Here is a 24184-nt window from a genome sequence, read left to right on the forward strand (position 1 = left end):
CCACAGCTCACCACATTATTTTTCCTCTTTAGCTGAATTATCTAGTCATCTCAGTATAATAATTGGTCTGTGAATAAAACACAAAATATATGTAAATAAATTATATCTACCATTATTAAAATGTACAAATTGAATTAATTTATATTACATATAAATTGTATTTTTGAACACAAAGAGACATATGCACTAACATTCTTCTTTGTTTTCATTTCAACTGGAGACGGGGTCTTGCTATGTTACCAGGCTGGTCTGGGACTCCTGGTCTCAAACAATTCTCCCTCCTCAGCCTCCCAAAATGCTGGGATTGTTGGTATGAACCACCATGCATGGCCCATTCCTTTTTGAACCCTGAAAACTTGGGTAGGAATTAAAGTTGTAGATTACTCATTTTGATGTTCTACTGATATTTTTTACATATTCTAAACACTGATGTAAGAACCGCAGTGGAGACTTATGTCTTAGTCTGTTTTGGGTTGCTGTAAAGGAATACTGAGGCTAGGTGATTTAGACAGAGAACGGGTTTATTTAGCTCATGGTTTTGCGGGCTATGTGTGAAACAGGGTAGAAGCATCTGCTTCTGATAAGGGCTTCAGGCTACTTCCATTCATGGCAGAAGAGGAAGGGGAGTCAGTGTGCAGAGATTACACGGCAAGAGAGGAGGCAAGAGAGAGGGGAGGTACCAGGCTCCTTTTAACAACCAGCTCTACGGAAAACTAACCAGTGAGAGCTCATTCATCAACCCCTCCCAGGGAGAACATTCGTTTGTTCATTGCAGATCCAGTCCCATGATGCAAGCATCTCCCATTAAACCCCACCTTCAACACTGGAGATGTAATTATAACATGACATTTGAAGGGATCAAACAAACCAAACTATAGCAATTCAATATAAAAATAATTCAAGTGAAACAAAAATGTAGAAAGAAAGCTTCAGGTATAATTTAATAAAGATCAAATATCTGGTCAATGTTTAAAGGTAAGAATGCAAACAAGTCTATACTGGGCATTTTTAACTAAAGACTAGAAAATATCCTTTTTAAATGGCACTTCTTTTTTCTGAAGAAATATATGCATATTTACCTATAAGAAAGGACTTAACAGAGCTTATTTCTCAAATAATTGGGATCTTAAATTTGGGATGACAGGTGTTTTAAGCTTATTCAAGGAGATAACAATTGAAGGACTGCATAGACTGAAATCTGTTGTCTTGCTAATGAAGACTCTATCCAATTGTGGAACTAAGAGACATATGCACTAACATTCCTTTTTTCACTATTTTTCTTTGCCACTTGCTTTTATTGTTTTCCTTTTCTTTTTGTCCACTTCCTCATTTTCGGTAACTATTTTCTTTTTTCTTTTTTCTTTTTTTTTTTTTTTTGATTGAATGCGAGGATTTAATACCAATGCGGGCACAAGAATTTTTTTTAAAAAAGGTCAGCAGGGAGGGATCATGAACACCTTGGTTTCAACAACTCCAACTCCTTCATACGTCATCTTCAGTTAGGCTGGCTGATCAGTGTGCTGATACTTTCTTCTACCTCTGACAGCGTCTTCAGAATTTGGTTGACTTTGACTTCATCAAACTCCAAACGCAGAAATTCAGATTCCTGTCCATATTTGCCTAATTCCAGCTCTATAATGGCAACAGGCGTGTGTATTTGAGCTGAATGCCTTGTCTCAGTCAACTGAGAGTTGCCATCAACTCTCCAGCTCAGGCCCCAAAGCCCGCTATTCCAGCGGCTCTGGTTCATGAGGCTCTCACGGATTTTTGTCTTGTGGCTCTTTCAGAATTTGAAAATGACAGCAGCTTGGTCAGATGTGATCCCACCTTGCTTTTTGGTTTGAGCAGTCAAGAATGCTTCCAGCTGGTTGAAATCCATGTCTGCAGACGCAATAGACTTAAGAATCCCCCTCATCTTTGCCAAAAAGGGGCGGAACTCCTCGGGTGGCACCTCTGGATACAGCTGGCTCTGTAGCAGCTGCTCTGTGATGCCGGGGTGCCCGTGGAAGGTGTCCTGGGCTAGCGCATTCAGCAGCCTGTTCAGGGGCTTGCCGCCCTCAAGCTCGCCCACCGCCATGCTCTCTTGGTAACTATTTTCTATAATAAACTTCCTTGCTTGATTAATATATGAGCAAATAACACCATCAAGTTGTTCAGCTTCTGACTCCTTTGAAATTTGATCTGAGAATTTACATTTTTTGGACTGTCATGGAAGAACAATCATAGGCATACAGAAACATGAAAAATTATAAATCAGACAGACAAAAAAATGAACCAGTAATAATCATGCATAATAAATAAGAGTAGAGCTGGGCAGATAAGAATTCTGCATTAGCGCTAGACCAAAGTACAGTTCAAATCTGGACACATCACCACCTGATAAGTGAGTACGAGAAAATTACTTAATCTTTTCCTGCCTCAAATTTTTTATATAAAAACATATATCATATTAAACAATAGGGCTATATCATTAGGATTGATAAGAATTCAATGAGGTAATACATGCAACAGCATATATATAATTTAGTGTCCATTATAATGTCAGCTACTCTGTTAGTAAATAAATGTTTAATAAAAATTGCCTTAACTGCTAATTCATCAGGCATCTGAACTTCAGTAAATCAAACATTAGTAATACAAATTTGAAAATGAGTGACACAAGAATGTCTATCTGGCAAGAAATAACAGAAAAACAAACGCTTTAAGACAACTTTCATCAAAAGAGAAAGAGACAGGTAAGCCAATAGAATCATCAAGGCATAGTGAAAATCCTGACAAAGATTGTTATATATAGCTGTCCCAGATCTCTTAATAGTGATGTTGATAACAGTGAGGATGATAATGATGATGATGATGATGAAGACAATGATGCTGTGTTTGCTGCTACAGAAGATGATAATAACAAGAGTAATAGTATAATGAACTGCTCATTATTACCTTGCAAAAGAATATAGGCCTTCCAATATCAAGAAAAATATAAGTGAACTAATGGCATAATGTGTTAACCTTAACATTAGGAGTCAAGAAAGTTTTCTTTGTAACTTGAGAAATATGAGTGAAACTACTGAGAATGCAGACTCTACTTTGGGCTTCTAATATTAGGGGAGAAAACTAAATATCTGCTATGATGATTATAAGAGGAAGGGACAGACAGAGGAATATGGTGTGTTATGAGGATGAACAGAACAGAACAAAACTTGTCATCCAGAATGACGATGAAAATCTAAAATAACAAGAACTTACTACACTTGCCTTGGTAACAAATTTATTAATAATTATGATGATTGACATGAATAAAGTTCAGATTGTACATTCTCTCTTCAAATATAGGGCCCAGAAGAAAATATTATTATTCAGGTGTAGTTTTGTCTTCAGAATAACATTATTAGTGTATTCTTTCAAGATATTATTATATCATAAACATTGCTTAAAATCATGTTCATATGATATTGTTGACTCATAATCAAAGTGAATGTTAACTATTCTCTGGAGTTAATCAACCTTCTTCAAGTTTTACTATCAAATTTCTGTTGTGATTTCTCATCTCCATCATGCCATATGCTATGCACTTAACAAAATGAAGTGTCTCTCCCCTGTAATCCTAAAGAAATTTGAATATATGTACTTTTATAACCCATCACAAATGATCAAGATTTATTAGCACACCCACCTAGCTACATTGTGATCATTTTCAGTCAATTCCATGTAGCCAACTCAAAGTTCATGTTTAGTGAACAACTGTGTGCATTAAAGTATTGGGTATAAGAATGTAAAAATTTGGTCAAATACAATGCTTATAGTAAAATATGCTCAATTTTTGAGATAAATATTAAAGTAGAAGAAATTTCAGTTACATGAAAGAACATTAAAATATCTTACATAGAAAATGTTAACTAATATTTTCCAGAACACTGGGATTTAAAAATGCTGCTAACAATTGACAGTTTTATGTGATTATTTTAATAAAACTAAGCACCTTTAATATTATTATTATTGTGTTTTGTTTTATTTTGTTTTGTCTTGAGACAGACTCTTTCTCTAATGTCCAGGCTGGAATGCAGTGGCACAATCATAGCTGACTGCAACTTTGAACTCCTTGGCTCAAGTGATCCTCTTGTTTCAACCTCCCAAAGTACTGAGTGTACATGAAAGAGCCATCACACTTGGCACCTTTTGTTTTATTTAATATGATTAAGGGATTATAATTTTGTAACTGTATTCAACCTTAGACATAATTTTGGTCATAAAGAAACTGTATTTAGAGGTACTTTATATTAATTAAACTTTTGTCTAAAATTAATACTGCCAGTTATAATAAGATAGCAGATTACTTATTATTACATGTTGTATAAAATATAGCCAATTATGCAGGAGGTAATGTTTGCCTTTTTAGAAATTTAATGACAGTATCACCTTATTTCATGTACCTTTAATATGTTAATTTGACTTTTATTGTTTAAACTCAAATTATTAAAATTTGTTCATGAATTACACACGGCCACCACCAGTTAAAATTTTCTTGAGCTTTATGAACAAAAAAGTTTGTTCTTTGGTTTTTTTATATGATGAGAATTTTTTTAAAAATTTAATTTAATTTGAAGTTAATTATTTTGGAACTACTATTTCCAAGACTACTCAAAATAAAACATAATTTTTTAACCACAACTGAATCGAGTAAGTATATAAACTTTTCTCAGTCATTAAAAAAAGTGTTACAACTTCATGATTGATTGCAAGTCTTAACTTTGATCTGGATTTTCACACTCTTGGCTTGTGGAATGAACTGATTGACAGATGTAGTAATTGCCTGTGAGTTTCTTTCTAGGAGTCATTCCAAAAAGAATAATGCTTATATAAGCAAAACACCTGCCCTGGCTGCTCAGTGTTCAAGACTTCCAGACTGTTTCACCTCGACACTACAAGTTGCTTGGAAAGAAAGACTTTTTACTTTCCTTCCCTTAGTATTTTTGAAAGAGAAAAATTTCCAAATTTCAAAAGGTTAAGTTTTGCCCTGGTGCCTCTGTTGATCAATACTCATTCAATAAGCAAAGAACTATAGCCAGAAAGGAAGAACTCTGGCCAAATTAGTTACTCTTTCTTAACACTATTAAAAAGCAATCTTATCAATGAGTTTAGCAAGGTATGTAGGTCTGTAGATTTGAATAAATATGAAACAACTGAAGAAATTCTTTGTAAATTACGGTAAGTATTAAGTAACCAATATTTGACAAGGTCATTTGCACCTCACTTATGTCTTCACTTTACCTGTTAGGTTATAAAGAGTTTTTAAAAGCACATAAAATTTTACAGTATGGCTTATAATAAAATAAATAGGCAAAACATAATAAAAGTTGGTTAAGAATGTAAAAATATGCTGGCTATTGGGTTACTATAGTCAGCATTTTAAAGCTAATTTTTTAGGACAATTCAAAATTGAAATTTTTTGGGGGGGGTTTGTTTTTGTTTTTTGTTTTTTGAGACAGAGTCTTGCTCTGTTGCCAGGCTAGAGTGCAATAGCACAATCTGGGCTCACTGCAACCTCTGCCTCCTGGGTTCAAGCAATTCTCCTGCCTCAGCTTTCCGAGTAGCTGGGACTACCGGCACGCACTACCATGCCCAACTAATTTTTGTATTTTTAGTAGAGACGGGTTTTCACCATGTTGGCTAGATGGTCTCAATCTCTTTACCTTGTGATCCATCCGCCTCAGCCTCCCAAAGTACTGGGATTACAGGCGTGGGCCACCGCACCGGTCGTAAAATTGAAAGACCTTTAAAAGGATCAATATGATTTTTAAAACTTTGTTATTTAGCTCTATTATTTACTCAACCATTCAACAAATATTTGTTGAGGTGCTTTCTTGAAATTCAAACGAGTAAAGACATTTTAAACAAATGTAAACTGACATTTTACCACTAAGAGATTCTACCTAGAATGAATGCGAAAGAATGCGACTGTGTTGATTACAAAGTGGTTCCATGTTGGAGAGTCTGTTTTCAGCCAATAAATGATAATCAAACTAGTAATTATTTCTGGATAAATGTAACAATATTTACAGTATGTATTAGTTTCCTCAGGCTGCTATGACAAAGTACCACAAACTGGGTGGCTTAAAACAATAGAAATTTATTCTCTCACTTTTGAACGTCAGAAGTTCAAACTCAAGGTTTTGGCAGGGCCGCATTCTCTCTGAAAGCTCTAGAGAAGCACACTTCCTTGCCTCTTTGTAGCTTCTGGTGGTTGTCAGCAGTCCTTGGCATTCTTTGACTTGAAGTTGCATCATTTCTGTTTCTGCCTCCTCTTCATGTAGCACTCTTCTCTGGGCACGTGACTGTGTCTCTGTGTCTTCTTTTAAGGAATTCAGTCATTTTGAATTTTAGATGACCTCATCTTAACATTGCATCTACTAAAGACTTGCCTTCAAATAAGATTTATTCACAAGTACCTATTATTTCTGTTTTCTTTCAAATGAACTTTGTTTCAGATAATATTTTACAGACAAAGGCCTCGGTAAACATGGCACTTACTTTGGCAGATTTGCCATCATGCTTAGCTTTACAATCTTAAACATCTAACTTGTCAGCAAGGAGAACTTCGTATTAACTAACCTTTTACATTAACTAATCTTATCAAAGCTGAAATATAAAATGAAGCAAATTAGAAAAGGCTAATCTAAGATTGTAAAATAAAAACAAAGATACTTAAACAACAAAAACTCTCCCTCTCTGTCTCTCTCTCTCTCTTAGCAAGTCAGAGAAACTTGAAAGGCATCAGTAGTCCTCTTCTCTAACCACCACTTCTTTGCAACATTGACTGGTGCTTACCCAATCTTACATTGACAAAATGTCCAGCTTCTTCATCTGCAAAATGGAAACACTATCATATATGTACTTCACTAATCAATATGTCTCACAATAAAATATATATAAGGAAATGACTTACACCTCAAAATATTAGGCAATATTTTAAGACAACGCTAAAGGAAAAAAGATTAAAGTTACATTATAAAAACAATTGTTAGGCAGAATCACTAGCAGACATTTTTAAATGTGTGAATGTCAACAAATACATTCCCTTGCTGTTATCACAGAAGACATTGTTGCCTACAATGCATCTGCTTGTTCACAAGCATATTAAATATCTGTGACAAGAAGTAATGTTTTAATTTTTTTGCCTCTTGACACTAGTTTGTAACTTAAATATCGATATTTTACCATGTTATTTGTACTTTAAATAGTTGCATCATTTTTATGTCAAGTAATGTTAAATAGGGTCTCATTCTGCATTTCAAACAGTGTTTTGATATTCAATATAGACTTTTTATATTTAATTTAGTGACTATAATTCTTATTTTTATATGCCCACTTGATTGAGACATGAGGTACCAGAGAACACATTATTCCTGGATATGTCTATCTGTATGTTTCTGGAAGAAATGCATGTTTAAATGAGTGGACTCAGAAAAGCAGATTACCCTCCCCAGTATAGATGAGTATTATCAAATCTGTTGATAATAGATTTGATAGGGCTTGATAGGGCTTGAATAGAACAAAAGATGAAAGTAGAGAGTATTCACTCCTCCAGCCTGAATGAGCTGAGCACTGTTCTTTGTGTGCTCTTGAACTGAGACTATGGGATTGGCTCCCCTGGTTCTCTGGCCTTCAGACTCAGAATGATCTGACTATCTTAGGTCCACACCTTCAGCTGGCAGATCGTAAGACTTCTCAGCCTCTCTAATCCTGTGAACTGATTGATCACTATAAATATTTTATATAAATATAAAAATAATAAATAATTTTATAGATGAAAAATAAAACATTTTATATAGATATGAAAATACTAATACCTTCAATTAGTTCTGTTTCTCTGGAGAACCCTAACTAATACAGAGACCTAAATATCCTTGTCAAAGTGTTGCTTTAAAAAGTTGATAATAAAGTATATGGTACAAATTCTGTAGACATCCAATAGGCATGAGATCTCAATAATAGCTAGTGGGGCACAAAAAGATAGACTTATAATCATCTATTGTCATGCTCTTTTAAAAGCTTCCAGAGGAATTAATTGCAACTACTGGAACTGCCTACTATTGTCTATGGGATGCAGCTCATAATTGTTATCTTCAAGCAGTTATATGCGTGAGCATGCACAAGGGCACATATACACACATATATTTTTACACATGCACACACACATATATACATTTTATTATGAAGAAGCACAATGCTTTTAGCAAACCCAGGAATATAAACACTATTTGCTCTATTTAAGCAAAATTTTACCTTGATATATTAAGCGTCATCCTTACTCAAATTATATGTATTTTTTATAATGTTAGCAGGTACTTCATAGCTGATCTTTGGAAACTTTGGAATAGGCTTTATTTACAGATTTTCTGCATTTTAAAAATTTACCACTGAGTTATAAAATCAATTTTTAAGGATACATTTACTTGTTAAGCATACATATTCTTGTTGGAAAGATCATGGGTACAGCTGTACTGACTTACCAATAACCAAGTGAATTCTGAGATTATCTAAAAAATACATGCTGGTCTCACAGAGTATCAACTTTCTTAACTTCCAAAGTGTTGAATTTTTACTTTTGTAAGAAGATCTTTAAAGACAATTGAAATTTTTGCCACTTTAATCTATAAATTTTTTAAAAGTCCAATGGTAAATATAGTAGTTACAAATTTATGAAAAATTCTTACTATGTGTAACAGACTTATTAAAATCACTTGTATACGTTAGAGAATATCTTCTAGTGCAGTCAAGTTCTAAGTCAGGACATTAGGTAACTACATTTAATTAATGCTGTCCTTGTTTGTATGTTAGTAATACGCTGGACTGGAGACCAGAATATCCACTAAGTCTAGTTGAACCACTGTCAGATGGTACCTACATGCGAGACCCTGAGCCAAAATCATTGAGCCGAGTTCTTCCAAATTCTTGATCCATAGGAACCATAATAGGAACTAAAATCATTGTGATTGGTTTTTACCCACTAAGATTTGTAGTGATTCGTTAGAGCTATGCAGCTGTAGATAACTGGATGAGTTAGATACAAACCCAGTGTGCTGGTGCATACTTCTACATTGTAGAACTCACCCCATCCTCCCTCTTGCTGGTACTAAGCTTTTTGAGTAGAATACCTTACTTAAGGTGAAATTTCTCTCTGTCTCCCTACCCCTCTTTCCTTTTCTCCCTCTTTCTACCCAGAATGCACAAATTCTGGAAGACAAAGTGGCATAAATTGTCCTTCTACTTTATCTTTTTTAGTTCTAATTGCTTTTATTAGATATTAATGACTTAGATATTAATAGTAACTAATGCTGTTAATACATTAACGGTATTAGTCATGTTTACCCATTGGTAACTGAGATTTGGAGTTATTGGGTAACTAAGACAAGCAAACAAAGCAGCTCGTGTGCTATAAAGATGGGATCAAATTTATAAATGTGGGACTGAAAATTCTGAGTCAATGTTCTTAATCAAGTTACTAAGATTTCTGAAACATGAGTCATCTACCCATCTTATTTATATATTTTTGACATGGCTACATACCACCTTGTGCTCTCATTTAATTAGTAACTTTCTTAAATTGAATCACTTTTTAAAATTTAGTCTGTCCTAAAGCACATACACAATATCATAAGACCGATACATGTGTAATAAATCCTAATGAAAAGTAATTACTAATTGATGTTTTCAAACATGATTGACTAATTAGTACAGAATAACCTCCTGAAAATATATGTAGCAACTGTTTGCATGTACTGTATGATAAACAATGCAAGACCCTCATCCTTGAAAAGGGGAAACACATAAAGAAATCTACATTTTCTCTGCCTTCTGCCTGAGAAAAATCTCCTTTCATAGCACAATGAGGTAAAGGCAAGCAGAACATTCAACTCGCAGTAGCCTGAGGAAGCAGGTTTCTTCCAAGGTTGGATTTCAGGATCAGTTTCCTAAAGAAAAAAGAGCTGAGCAGAACAGGTGACCAACAATTTTTGTGGAGGTTCATTATGGTTCTTCAGATAAGACTAGGCTGCACATGCACGGGGAGACTCTCTGAGGCCCAGTAGATTCTAACTGTTGCATGACTGAGAAGCTAATGTTGACAGAAAGTTATTCAGGACTAAAGGGTGTTGAAATCTCAGCCTAGTGAGAAGAAACATATCCCACTGAGCTCTGGTCATTCATTTTACTAATTTAGGAGTTAGTAATGTATTCTAGATGAAAAGACATGCCCCACATCTAAGACCAAAAGTGAAACAGTAAAATAAACTTTGTTTCCTTCTTCTTTTTTTTTTTTTTTTTTTTTTGAGATGGAGTCTCCCCCTCTCACCAGGCTGGAGTGCAGTGGCGCGATCTTGGCTCACTGCAACCTCCGTCGCCCGGGTTCAAGTGATTCTCCTGCCTCAGCCTCCCGAGTAGCTGGGATTTAGGCAGGCACCACTAGGCCCAGCTAATTTTTGTATTTTTAGTAGAGACGGTGTTTCACAATGTCAGCCAGGATGGTCTTGATCTCTTGACCTTGTGATCCGCCTGCCCTGGCCTCCCAAAGTGTTGGGATTACAGGCGTGAGCCACTGCACCAGGCTGAAATAAACATTCTTTAAATAAATCATTATATAAAGAAAATAAAACTGTACAAAAGCCCAAGAAGATCTACCAGTTATTTGACAATTATAACAAATTTCATCAATCATTAAGTGAAGAAAACATAATTCAGACTCCTTAAAACACTACAATATATCATCGAACAGGACCAGCATACAACTAAAAATCAACCGGTAAAAAATTTGTGAACTATTATGAAGTAACAATAGAACCAAAGATGACCTAAATGCTGCATTTGCAGACACGTGTAGAAATAAAGGTAAAATAGCAATCAATAAAAAAGGATCTAGAAATTCATGACATTTTTCTAAGTTAAATAATACTCTACTAAATAATCAATGAGTCAAAACAGAAATGACAAAGAAAATTAAAATATATTTTTAATGGAATATAATCAAGAACACATAAAAATTGAAGACTTGCAGGTAAAGTGATTTTTAGAAAAAAAATATATAGTGGCAAATGACTGTTAAAAATGAAGAAGAAGAAGGAAAAGGAGAGAAGGAGAAAAAAGAGGAGGAAGAAGGATGAGAAAGAAGAGAAAGAGAAAGAAAATAAGAAAAAAGTGAGTGAAAATGATCTCACTTCCACTCCAAGAAGCTAGAAAAAGGAGAGAAAATTGTACCTCAAGCAAGTAGAATGAAGAAAATGGTAAAAGTCAGAATGAAGCAAGCCCATGGAAAACAAAGACATAACAGATAAAATTAACATAACACAAAGCAGGTTTGTTGAAAAGATCGATAGGCTGCTGAATCATTTTAAGGTAATTTGAAATAATATGTAGGAAATATAAATTACCAATATCATGAATGAAAGAGGGGATAATCCTTTAGATTTTTTAGGTGGTAAAGATAAAAGATACTATTATAAAACAATTTATGTCAATATATTTGATAAATTAAATGAGATGCACAAATTTCTTGAAAAATATCTTAACCATGCTAATAAAAGACATAAAATGAAGTATGCATCATACATATGACATATGTTAAATTTTAAATTAATATAAAGCCCTTTCTAAAATATAAATTTTCAAGCCCATTTGCTCACACTGGTGAATACTATCATCTATTTAAGAAAGGAATACTTTAAATTTCATGATATAATATGATTATGTAATTTTCTTCAGTTAAAATAGTGAATTACCTTTTATTTGTTTGTGTTTAAAAACTCGTAAACAACACTGCATATCTCAAATAAACTCCAATTGTTTATGAAGTAGTATCCTTCTGTTAATGATTTTTACGTGTATGTTTTTCGGGTACATTGCTCTGCTGTTTATTTTATGTTCTTTTTCATTTTATTATCAGGGATGACACTGGCTTGATAAATGAGCCTTTGAAGGCAGGCTTTGAGATATTTGCTTCCACTTGAAACAAATAATTTAAATGAGGGGGAAATTCAATATATTAAGTTATGCTACATGTACGTCTTAAATGAAGTAAGTAGTGTTTGGATTCCTGAGTTTGGTAAACAGAGTGTTTTTCTACAGTAAGTTATTAATGCCGTGTGTGTGTGTGTGTGTGTGTGTGTGTGTGTGTGTGTGTGAAGTTTGGCAAAGAACACTGGTGTCATTATTGAAGAGTAATGTAATAATACTGTGGAGTTAAACTAAACTTCCAACCTGTGCATTTAATTAGTTCTTATGCAGATCATGCAGTTGACACTAGTGACAACTATAAAATATAGCTTGAAAATAGCCAGATTTTATAAACAAAGACAGGGTGCTAGCTCAGATACATTTATATTCATTTATTTGATATCCACATTAAGCTTATTCAAAACATTTTAAATTCAAATAACATATGACATTGAACAAATACAAAAGAGGTCATTCCTGTACATTGTAGCCTGAAAGGACTATTGTATTTCCTGTGCTGTGTATTTTTATCAAGAATTATAAAAAGTCCACTTTGTGAAAATCATACATACATACATACATACAGATTCAGTAGATGGAGATTCTTCTCAATTTCAATTTTGTTTTTTTTTTGTGTGGTTGCAGATATTTGAAAAACTTTCAAGTGAGGTATTATAAGAATGTAGCTTTTACAGTTTTAAATATGCTCTTAAAAATTCCTTTCTTCACAGTTGATGCTAGTCATTGCAGCAAAATCACAACAATCTGTAGCAATTGCTAAAATCAAAGGCAATGGCAGATATGTATATTTTTATGTATTCCAAACATATTTTTACTATGTATAGACCCAAAATGAGCAAGTATGAGTAAGAATTTAATTTTCTGCATGAGTAAGAAAGACTTTAACTAATAATTATATGACTTTATTATTTAATTAGATTGACATAACACTTCAGCAAATCTTGGGATGTAATGAAAGTGTGGTAGCTGAACATTCTTTGAATGTGACATTAATTTTATTCCAATAACTATAATTTCTTATTTTCTATGTGGAAGTGTTATAGTTGTAAGGTGGCATATAAAAGTACAAAGTATAAATACAAATACACATATACCCTCTATGTATGTAGATACAAAATAGATACATCTATAAATATAAGTATGGATATATAAGATTATATATATACACACATATACAGAATAATACATATATCTATATCTTTCTGTCTTCTAAATGTATACTATATAAATATATAAACATATATCTATATCTATGTATAGATATATACATACTATATTGTAGTAAATACTATTAAATAAATAGTAATTAAATATATAATACTATGTGTCTTTAAAATGTATAGTATTATATATAGTAAATATATGATATTATATGTATTTTGTGTATATATAGTATAGTATTATGTAAACAGATGTAGGTCCAAATATATATTATAATACTGTATAGTATATGTAGTATTGTATATGTTAAGATATAGATCTACATATATAGTATTATGTATATTTATATGTAGGATATACATATGCTACTACATTTTCATGACATCACATTACAAGATTTGCTGACTTTTATGTTTTATTAGAACACACACACACAACATAGATAGATTAAAGAATATTCATGTGTAAGCTTGTTTTTGTTTACATATGTATTTCTCTATATATTCCCAAGCTCTAGTCACTATGAAGGACCAGAAACAGTGAAACTTCAATAGCAATAATCATGACACTAATACCTTAGTTTCTAAATGCCATTTTTCAATTAAACAAAACAGAGCTCTGTGGAGAATGGGTTAATCGTAGTGCTGGGGAAAGCAAAGTAGAAACAATTTAAACAACTAAATAGATAACATGACATCAGATTATAATCCAAAGAAGCAAACAGTATTCATGAGTCCATGGTATTATAAACTAATAACAGAATAAAAAACTCAGTAGGCATGAGACATTTCTTCGTTACAGCAAAATTCCAATTAGCAAAGGTAGAATGAATGAAAGAAATAGAAAATTACTAGTGGAAATGTCCTATCAGAAATAATAGTTGTAGGCCATATCTATCAAATGATAGTAAAACTTGTCAGTAGGATTTGAGTTAGAAATATAATATTCGAATAGTTGAAGAATCTTCCTCAATATTTTTGTAATTACAACTAGAAAGGTGGAAATAGTCTTATAAAATCTAACATGTTTATAATTACTAATGAAAAAAATAAAGACTTTTCCATAGAGATTACTAGCAGATATCACCTTAACTAAGTGATCAAGAACAGGAATACATGTTACATTAAGTACTTTCTGATAAGGGAATATTCCCTCCATGGCATCCTTTCCATTCATACATATTCTCAATTTAATCATAAACCACCACAACAACAAAACAAAAGCAAAGGGAGCAACTTTCAAGAAAATAACTGATCAATACTTTATAAAGATGGCAATGTTATAAACAAACAAATACAAGCAAACTAAAGACAGTGGGATTTTTGAAGTTTGGAGGAAGACTAAGGAAACATGCTACCTCAATGAAAAATCTAGATGAGGAGTTAGTGGAACTGCCTAGTGTTTTACCATTCTCTTTTCATATAAAATTTCATATAAAATTATGTCAAATTTTAAGTTAAAAGATTAAAATAAATATAAAAATTATAATTAAATAATCTTTAAACAAAATTTTACATTGTCATATTTTGAAAAACAAAAAAGTGAGAAAAAGATTGGAATAGCTTTTATTTTTAACAATTAACTATCTTATAATTTTAAATTTTTATTTTCTTTAATTTTTTTATTTTCACAGATTTAGTGGGTACAAGCGCAAATTTTCACGTTCATATATTGTGTAGTAGTGAAGTCTGGGCTTTTAGTGTACTCATCACTTTTATAGTGAATATTGTATCCAACAGGTAATTTTTCAACCCTCATCCCCTCTATTTTCTTGCCTTTTGGTGTCTCCAATATCCATTATTCCACTCTATATGTTCATGTATACCCACTGTTTAATTCTCACTTACAAGTGAGAACATGCAGTGTTTGACTTTCTGTATATGAGTCATTTCACTTAAGATAATGATCCATTATCCATCCATGTTGCTGCAGAAGACATTATTTTATTTTTTTATGGCTCAGTGGTATATCATGGCATATATATACACACATATATATATATACACACATACATATATACATATAGAGATGTATGTGTGTATATATATGTATATCTCCACATTAAACCTTTTTTTTTATCCACTCATAGGTTGATGGACAGTTACGCTGATTCCATGACACAGCTATCGTGAATTGTGTTGCAATAAGCATACAAGTGCAGGTATCTTTTGATATAATGATTTCTTTTTATTTGAGTATATACCCAGTAGTGGAATTGCTGGATTAAATGGTAGTTCATTTTTAAGTTCTTTGAGAAATCTCCATACTGTTTTCCGTAAGGGTTGCACTAATTTATATTCCCACAAGCACTATATAAACATTCCCTTTTCTCCATATCCTCACATCTGTTGTTTTTTGACTTTTTAGTAATATTCATTCTCACTAGTATGAGATGGTATCATTGTGGTTTTGATTTGTGTTTCTTTGATAATTAATGATGCTGAGCATTCTTTCATGATTTTTTGGCTGTATGTATTCTTTTAAAAAATATCTGTTTATGTTATTTGCACACTTTTTAATAGAGTTGGTTTTTCCTTGTTGAATTGCTTGAGTTCTTTGTAGATTCTGTATATTAGCCCTTTGTTGGATGAATAGTCTGCAAGCATTTTTCCCATACTGTAGCTTGCCTTTTTACTTAACCATTTATTTGGCTGTGCAGAAGCTTTTTAGTTTAATTAAATCTCATTTGTCTATTTTGGTTTTGTTGCATTGTTTTTGAAGACTTAGTTATAAATTTTCTTTGCCTAGATCTACATCTAGAAGAGTTACTCTTATGTTTTTCTCTGGGAATTTTATAATTTCAGGTTATCTTTTATCTCGAGTTAATTTTGTATATTGTAAGATATATTGGTCCAGTTTTATTTTTCTGTATATGGCTATACGATTTTCCCAGCACCATTTATTGAATAGTTTATCTTTTTTCCAGTGCATATTTTTGTTGACTTTGTCGAAAATCAGTTGGTTGTATGTGGCTTTATTTTTATGTACCTATCTTGTTTCATTTATCCATGTGTCTATTTTTATCCCAGTACCATGTTGCTTTGGTTACTATAACCTTGTAGTATATATTTTTTTTTAACTTTTATTTTAGGTTTGGGGGTGCAAGTAAATGCTTGTTACATAGGTAAGCACATGTCCTGGGGGGTTGTTGTACATATTATTTCAGTGCAATTTGAAGTCAGATAATTTAAAGATACCCATGTCCACTACTCTTATGCAATATAGTACCGGAAGTCCTAGCTAAAGCAATTACAGAGAAAGAAATAAAGGGCACAGTAATTGGAAAATAAGTCAACTTATCTATGTTTATTGATGACATGATCTTATTCCTAAAAAACTCTGAAGGGTCCTCTAAAACATTCCTCGATTTGATAAATTACTTCTGTAACATTTCAGGATACAAAATTCATTATCATTTCTATATACCAACAATAATGAAGCTGACAATCAAACCAAGAACTCAATTTCATTTATAATAATTTCAACAAAATTAAAATACCTAGGAATACATTTAAGCAAGGAGGTGAAAGATCTCTAAAAGGAGAACTATAAAACAGTGATGAAAGGCATCGTAAATGACAAAAACAAATGAAAACCTTCCCATGCTGATAGATTGTAAGAATCAATGTCATCAACATGACCATGCTGCACAAAACAGACGACATGTTCAATTCAATCCCTATCAAATTATCAACAGCATTTTCACAACATTAAAAAAAATTCCTAAAATTGGTATGAAACCAAAAGAGCCCAAACAGCCAAAGATTCCTAAGCAAAAAGAAGTCTTATAATTAATTAATATTACTTTTAAAAAGAAAAGAATAAAAACTTCCTCTTAAAACTTCTGATTTAAATAAAAAAACTCCACCTGTTTATCTGTGTTCCAGTTCTCAGAGGAATGCTTTCGAATTTTCCCCATTCAGTATTACGTTGGCCGTGAGTCTGTCATAGATGATTTTTATTACATTGAGGTATATCCCTTGTATGCTGATTTTACTGAGGGTTTTAATCATAAAGGGATGCTGGATTTTGTCGAATGCTTTTTCTGTATCTATTGAGATCATTATGTGATTTTTGTTTTTAATTCTGTTTATGTGGTATACCACATATATTGACTTGTATATGTTAAACCATCCCTGCATCCCTTGTATAAAACCCACTGTATCATGGTGGATTAATTTAGATGTTGGCATGGATGCAGTGAAAAAAGAACACTTCTACACTGCTGGTGGGAATGTAAACTAGCACAAGCACTACAGAAAACAGTGTGGAGATTCCTTAAAGAACTAAAAGTAGAATTATCATTTGATCCAGCAATCTCACTAGTGGATATCTAGCCAGAGGAAATAAAGTCATTATACAAAAATGATACTTGCATACCCATGTTTACAGCAGCACAATCTGCAATTGCAAAAATGTGGAAACAACCCAAATGCCCATCAATCAACAGGTGGATAAAGAAATGGTGGTATATGTTTATGTATACGTGTGTGTGTGTGTGTGTGTGTGTGTATAGAGAGAGAGAGAGCGAGAACTATAAAACACTGATGAAAGGCATCATAAATGACAGAAACAAATGAAAAAACATCCCATGCCCATAGATTGTAAGAATCAATGTCATCAACATGACCATGCTGTACAAAACAGTCTATGTATTCATATATGTGTGTGTGTGTGGGTGTGTGTATATATATACATGTATACATATATACACACACGTATACGTAAACATATACCACCATTTCTCATATGTGTGTGTGTGTATATATGTATACATATATATATATACACAATGGAATACTACTCAGTCCTAAAAAGAAATGAATTAATGGCATTCACAGCAACCTGGGTGAGATTGGAGACTATTATTCTAAGTGAAGTAACTCAGAAACTGAAAACCAAACGTTATATGTTCTGACTCATAAGTGGGAGCTAAGCTATGAGGATGCAAAGGCATAAGAATGACACAGTGGCCTTTGGGAACTCAGGTGGAAATGTTGGGAAGGGGGTGAGAAATAAAAGACTACAAATTGGGTTCAGTGTATACTGCTCAGGTTATGGGTGCACCAAAATCTCACAAATCACCACTAAAGAATTTAGGCATGTAACCAAATACCACCTGTTCCCCAAAAACCTATGGAAATAAATTTTCTTTAAAAAAAAAGAATGAAAACTTAGTTTTAAATCAGAAAAAAAACTGCTTATCTGTGTTATGCCATATTGCTTTTAAATAAGTAAATGTCATTAGTAGCTGGGGTTTTTTTGTTTTTTTTTTTTAATCTTCCCTCTCATGCATCCTTCTAAGATATACTTTGCATCTTTACTGAAGAAACAGGCATGCAACCAAGAGAGGGTCAAAATATCTATTCTACCTTTCCAGCCATGATTATTAACACACACCCACAAACCTTTCAATGAAATAATTGGATCTGGAGAATACCTCTTTTTTTTTTTTTTTTCCTCTCAGCTTTGCAGGATCAAAGGATATGAATCCAAATCAGCATGTGGAAGCACTTTTCAACCTCATGGTCTTTCTGGTATGAGTGTAATTGTCATGCAAACACAAGTGGATCCTGCATTCCAGGATAGAAATTAGTAGTATATATTAGTACTACCTCCACCTGCCCCAAACTCTTTATTGATGGGTGTGGAAGTGGAGTAGCTGGTATTGTAAGCTAATACATTTTTTCTTTTTTTCTCCTTTGTGTTTAAATTAGTAAGTAAAGTTGAGGTGGATTTCTGTCTTTGGCTACTGTGTCCTAATACTATGCCTATACATTAAGCTCCATTCCACATACTAAAAAATTTGCTCATAACAGTCCCAATTTTTGCTTGCTTTCCCAGGATTATAGTGCTCCTTTTACTTTCAAAAGTATCCTAGTAGGATGGATAAACTAAGCAATCGTGATCTTTATAGATTATGTAAAATATGAAATTATCGAGAATTGTGGAGTCTTAAAATGTCAAGGGCATTTATAAAAGTTATCACAGAACATATTTTGAAAGTGATGAGTCTGGTGCAATATCAAGCTTTTGGACAGGGATGGCATTCCAGATACTTAAAGTTGTTCCAAATCACTCTACTCTGGTAACTTTCCAAGATCATTTTGGATATGCCAAGTTGTTAGGCTCTGATTTAATTTCTATATAGACAGGAGGAGGCCGTATTTCCAAGCTATGATATAGTTTCCAGTAACCAATGACTAGCCAAATTTTCAGGCTGTGATGGCATTTCCAAATACTTTTAGGCATGCCAAAGTTTTATACTCTGATTTAATTCTCGAATAGTTAAGAATATGCCATATTGTTGGACTATGAAGTCGTTGCCAGAACAGTTTATTTCCTAGGGGACAAAAAGCTCATATAAACATATAACTTTAAAGTTTATATTCTTGCATGATAATTTATGCCCTGTCTTTTATCCTCAAAGGACTCCTCATTCTGTCATTGCATTTATAATTATTCTGACAATTTTTTTACAATTTTCAAAACTCAGAGGTTCAATATTATGAGAGTATATTTACCTAGGTTAATTAAGAAGAAAAATTCAGATTCAAAAATTTCAAAATTAATTTATCATTTTCCAGTTCCTACTAAATTAGCTCCATCTTACTACTTTCTTAAATTCATAGCAATGTAGTGTTACCAGCTTCTCAGTTCAAAATATTACCTATACTCCTCCCTGTACCTCTTTCATATTTCATAATTTGGCAAATTTCTTAGATTCTAGTGTCACATTAACCAGAGATTCAATGCCTGGGTTTAGGTTCCCACAATGGTCATTATCAGCCAGATTTATCTCAATTCTGTGGATTCTCACAATACATTTTCATAAGGCATATGGGTATCAGTCAGTCTGTCTAGAAAGTCGTTATTTTAACCAGGATACAGACAGTTTCTCCCTTCATTAGGAATTTCTTGGGAACTAAATTGGATTACTCATTGACAAAAGATGATGATAACGATGATGATTATGAAGTTTATTAGGTAACATTTATTGAATGCCTGTTGCTTGCTTTGCTATATTTTCAGCAGTACTATCTATGTATAAATTTAAAAAGAGCCATTTAGAAACTCAAAACCTACTAAAAATAAAAAATCTATTAACATGTGTGACAAAAATATAAATTATATTTTGCAAAATTATAAGTTATTTATTCATACATTAAGTCAATATGTATAAAACTCCTTATACTGTGACAATTAAGAAGAAACAGAAAAAAAAAATCAATGGAAAAACCCCCAGAGAAATAGAATAGTAAATATGAAAAACATCATATATGGCCATATTTTGTTACTCATTATTTCATTAAAAATAACTCTATTTTAACTAATTTGCATTGATTTTCTTTTTTAGTTTTAGATTCCTGCTTTATTATTCTTAATAATTCCGTCCTATGCCCCTTGATTTGTTTTGAGTTCTATTTGGTACTTACTGAGGAGAATGTTTAATTCATTAATGTCCCTGTTTCTTTGAAATAGATGTTAAAGCCTTTGCTACTACAGATTTTATTATCACTTCATCCAAAATTCAAAAAAAGTGAAAATTACTTTTTATTGTTTTCTTCATTTAAATAGGATGTAATTGCAGTTTGGAGACCAATTAAATACAATGATTAAAATGATAACTATATTAAAATAATTATCTTAAAGTAAACATTTAACTGATTTGTCTTTTGTATTGATTAAATGTATTTTAAAGTACTACTTATCTTTTGTCTAAATGCCCTCAGGAGGTGGGGCACTTGGGAGATGATTAGGTCATGAGAGCAGAGCCCTCATGACTAGGACTAGGACCCTAATAACATGAACCCAAGGGGGCTAGTTTAACCCTTTCATCACGTGAAGGCAAAGCAAGAAGGTGCCATTTGAGAAAGTGGACTCTAATCAGACACTGAATCTGCCTTAGTCTTGGATTTCCAGCCCCTAGAAACATGAGAAATAGATTCATATATTTTATAACCTAACAAGTTTATGATATTCTGTTACAACATCTACAGTAAGACAAGTACATTTGCAGTAAGCTTTAATTTTACTTAGATGATTTTTTTTACTTTTAAAATAAAGTATTTCATTATAAAATATCCCCTTTCTTTAATTTTATGTCCTGACTCTTAACCAAGAGATAAAATTTTCTTTAGCTTATTTTTCTTTTTTTTCTATTATATCTTATTCACTGCACACATAATATTTGTTTGGCTCCCTCATAAGAAAAATTACCTGTAAGTAAAATAATTTTTATCTTTTATCATCTTTATTTTAAATTATTTTGTACATTCATCCCTTTGTTCTGTTCTTGTCTGTCTTAGGGATTTTTTTTACACTCTCCTACATTTTTTATTATTTAATCTTTCAGTAATGTTCCTTTCCTATTTGATTACATTAAACTTTCTCCACCAAAATATTAACTTCCGTACTCATAATAACTTATCAAGGAATACTTGAGACTGTTACCTTGTCAACTCAATCTGCTATCCTATCTCCTATCTTCTGATATTTGCTTTTTCAGTTTTATATTTTTTCAATTGTCCCATGTCCACAAAAGACCTTGTTTTAAAAAATCCTTTTAAATTATTGTTCTGCCTCTAATAATAAATATGTTTCAAATAAAATTTCCAGTTTCATCACAAGTTTAATGTTTTTCTCATATGAAAGAGTATTTTCAAAGTTCCATCCTTTTAAAAATTTGTTTTTATCATTTAAAAGGATGAATCTAGATGGGCCTTGGTAAAATTCACTATCTATATAGATCCTTTACTCATAGGTGGGAACTGAACAATGAGATCACTTGGACTCGGGAAGGGGAACATCACACACTGGGGCCTATCATGGGGAGGGGGGAGGAGGGAGGGATTGCATTGGGGAGTTATACATGATATAAACGTTATGCACATGTACCCTAGAACTTAAAGTATAATAAAAAATAAAAAATAAAATAAAAAATAAATAAATAAATAAATAAATAAATAAATAAAGAAAGAAAAGTTAAACTGAATGGCTGGTAAAGACAAATATATTACCGTTTTTTGTCATTGATCAACTAAAGAGCAATAACAGATAGAGGAGGCAATCTTGAGAAGAAATGCTTTGTTAACATTTTTTCTTTCTTATGGCGTTTTTAAGGTGCTACATTTTTTTCTATATAACTTTCATTTGAATCTGGCTTCTGCTCAAGATAATTGGTATGGCTGTGTGCTGTGTGCTGCTGCCAGCTCTGTCAAAGAGAATCGTGCTCTTCTATTTCTTTTTCTTTTGGCTATAGTTCCTAAATGAGTCAGAAACAGTCTTACTGTTTTTCATGCTCCTTATCTCTCACTATGAATGAGTATATGTATAAGTGATAGGTCCACAGAAGCTTCATCAGTGGATAAAGGCTCCATTACTTGGAATTCCCAGTAAGATACAGTTATTGGATTGCATTTTCTTTCTTTTTTTTTAACCTTCCAAGGTGACCTCTTAATCTTCAGCGATACTTCTTTTCCCAGAAGAGAGAAGAATAAATCCATCTTCTAAACCTGTCTTCAATTGGTTTAATCCAAACTACGCCTTTCAGATTTTTCTTGAGGTGTTTAGCCTGGCAATGATTGAATTATCTAATTTACATTCTTGTGTTTTCCTCTTATATTACATTGAGTGTTTCAGTTTTTAAAATGCTGTTTTGTTTTAGGATGCTATAAAAGATACCATATATTTGGTGGCTTAAAAACAACAGAAATTTATTTCTCACATTTCTGGAGGCTGACATTTGAGTGGACTTAATAGTATTCTATTTCAGATTAGGAGGAGCTGTGAAGAAAAGTTTTGCTTTGAAGGAAATCAGATAAATTGTTAAACAACTGGAATAGGATGAGAAGTCATTGAAGACTTTTAACCTTTGGGGAGAGACTGTTTGCATAACGGTAATGTATTATCATTGATGGTAATGATTAAGGAAGGGAAGAATTTCAATATGAAGATGCCAGAGAAATAATTGATAACTGCCAAAGAAAAGTCTACAAGAAAGATGAAGTATGTAATGCTCAAAGCAGAATTGTTGGTCTAGGAAATACCAAGTCCGTTGGAATAGCAAAATGTGAAGAATGTGAGTACAGATAGACATTGGTAGATTGGTAGAAGACAGACTGCTTCTATCAAGTAGTTGATAGAGAACATTCAAAAACCAAACTTTCTATGTCCAAACCAAAGCTTTCTGTGTCCCAGCTTTTTGCTAACTTATTTTATTCAATATTTCAACCAATATTTCTTGAGCATCTACTGTTTGTTGAACACTGATTTAGCTGCTGCAGAAATAGTTGAGCAGGAGAAAGATGGTTTCACTTCTCAGGTATTTTATATTATATTCTCATTGCATCATACAAGAAATATCATACAACAACTCACTGCAAGAAATATTATGTAAGAAATAGCATTGGACATGTTGTAGGTGGGTAATCAAGAAAAGCTCTATCAGGAAGTCATATTTGAACAATGACTTGAATAAAGTGAGGGAGCAAATCATGAGAATCTGTGGAAGAAAAGAGTTTTTGGCAGAAGAAACCATAGGTAAAAAAACAAAACAAAACAAAAAAAAACCCTAAGTTGAAAAAAATGCCATACTTGAAAAACAACATAAGTATATAAATGTGTGTGTGTGTGTATTTATATATAGAGAGAGCTATTATAAAATGGAAGACTGTTGTAAAGATTAAATTCTGCAACACGTGCAAAAATCATACCAAATATTTGAGAAATCTTAAACATTTTGTAAATACGTATACATTATGAATTTATCAACTACTACTGATGTCCCACTATAACTAGAAAATTAACACATATACAGTAGAATTGTGGGCTTTCTTTCAATTGTGCCTATTTAGAGGCTTTATCTTTATTACAAGAATGTTGTTGCTGGGTGCGGTGGCTCACGCCTGTAATCCCAGCACTTTGGGAGACTTAGGTGGGAAGATCACTTGAGGTCGGAGTTTGAGACCAGCCTGGCCAACATGCTGAAACCTGGTCTCTACTAAAAATACAAAAATCA

At 32.6% G+C, this 24184-nt stretch overlaps 1 pseudogene; it reads right to left on the reverse strand.

Moving 5' to 3' along the window:
- Positions 1-1379: 1379 nt before the first annotated feature.
- LOC117063407 lies at positions 1380-2077 on the reverse strand (annotated as a pseudogene).
- Positions 2078-24184: the final 22107 nt, after the last annotated feature.

The sequence above is a fragment of the Trachypithecus francoisi genome, unplaced genomic scaffold, assembly GCF_009764315.1.
Source record: "Trachypithecus francoisi isolate TF-2019V2 unplaced genomic scaffold, Tfra_2.0 Lachesis_group18, whole genome shotgun sequence".
Lineage (NCBI taxonomy): Eukaryota > Metazoa > Chordata > Mammalia > Primates > Cercopithecidae > Trachypithecus > Trachypithecus francoisi.